The following is a 1,862-nucleotide window of genomic DNA, read 5'->3' as shown; positions in this document are numbered from 1 at the left end:
TATATATTATATATCTCCCACTTTTGTGTAGTACTGTATAATGTGACTAAGGGTTAGGCTCATACTAAATATGACACCAGTCCATCACAGGGCTAAGAACATAAAGAGTAACACCATTCGTACTCAACCATATCTATAACCAATTTAGAACCATCGTCCATCTCAGTGGTTCCCAAACTTTTTTTGCTAGGCCCCCTTTTGTTTTACAAGAAAAATGTTGGCCCGAGCCCCGTGCTAGCAGTGTCCAAGCGTTGGTTTTTATTTATTTATTTATTTATTTTCCCTTTTCATGCCGCGCCCCCCCTGCAATGCCCCACATTTTGGGAAGGTCTGGTCTAACTTAACATGCATGTGTTTGGAGGAACTGTGTGCATTCACAGGGAGATCATCCCAACTCCACACAGAAGCACCTCCAGCCAGTTGGAATCAAAGTCTGTCCTGTAAGGCTTACCACTGCATAGCTATATTTTAACCCTTTTTTATACTTATTTAAAAATGCCTGACAACAAAGCTACAAACTGAGTTTTCTCCAGTTGGCTCTCTATCATCATGATGACCAGTGTAATATCTGTTTCATCAAACTGGTAGAACAGTTTGTCGACTACAGTAGCAACAGTTAGTTGCACGCAGTTTTTATATTTATTGGTTTCTGCTTGAAAATTTATTATTATTTTTGTTTTTTAAGAAAAATATATGTGCCAGTGCCCTTGACGTAGATATATCATACTGGATATTTATTTTGTTTGTTTTTATTTGGAGAAATTAAAAAACAAAAAACCATTTAATCTATAAAAGTGTGACAGCCGATTTCCTTGATCTTCAGTTTCATATTCATAATAATGACATTATACGTAATAAAAGTGTTGCTGTACAATGAGCTAACTTAGACACAGTTCAAAACCTCATGTTCACATGTAGAACTGTTATAGTATGTTATGAACACTTTAAGTCTTCATACTCAATTGATTAACTGATCAACTGAAAATTGTAATTTGTTCCTCTTAACGGTTTCATCAGGTACAGAGTATAAAGAAACAAAAGATATTTCTCCAATATCATCATAAAAGTAATGATGTTTGGACTGCAACAGTTTTTAAAGTATTATCTTGCTATCCTCTTTCTTAGCAAGTTTTTCACAAATGTTTTTTTTTTTTACTCGTGAAACTCGCTTGTTGGACTGTTCAGCAGGATCTCAACTGACTGACTGAAAATGATGATTCTGATGATCAAGAAATTTGTAATGATGACAATTCTAGGTTCATCATCTGTCCTTGTTTCAGACCTCGCATCTATGGATGCAGATTATAGTGATGCGATTATATTTTTTCAGTCATTTTTACAGCATGGAACATACAGTCCCGATCAAAAGTTTAAGGCCACTTGAAAACGATTTTTTTTAAAAATGCATGGTTGGATCTTAACAAGGTTCCAAGTAGAGCTTCAACATGTAACAAGAAGAAATTGGAGTAAGACAAAACAATTTTTGGAGCGTGCAATTTATTGAAAACAACGCTTTAACTGAAACAGTCGGCTTTACAGTTGATCAAAGGTTTAGAACCACATGCCTTTTAAAGGCCAATTATGTGCAAAAATATGGATTCATTGTCATTTTCTGTCAGGTAGCACGCTTGCATCAAGCACGCCGTGAAACGATTTTTGAAGTGATCAACAATAATGGTGGACCTACTTATTACTGAGTTCGTGTTTGGGACTTTGATTTCTGTTTTTGGGGGGTTTATGGTTTTTTGTTTTTGTTTTTTGGGGTCCTAAACATTATATCAGCTATAAAGCAGCCTCTTTCAGTTTAAGCTTTGTTTTTAATAAATTGCATGCTCAAAAAAATGTTTTGTCTCACTCCCATT

The sequence above is a fragment of the Pundamilia nyererei genome, unplaced genomic scaffold (assembly GCF_000239375.1).
Source record: "Pundamilia nyererei isolate P.nyererei 1_Seehausen unplaced genomic scaffold, PunNye1.0 scaffold00117, whole genome shotgun sequence".
Lineage (NCBI taxonomy): Eukaryota > Metazoa > Chordata > Actinopteri > Cichliformes > Cichlidae > Pundamilia > Pundamilia nyererei.
The sequence above is the reverse complement of the archived record's forward strand: the minus strand, read 5'-3'. Positions refer to the sequence as shown.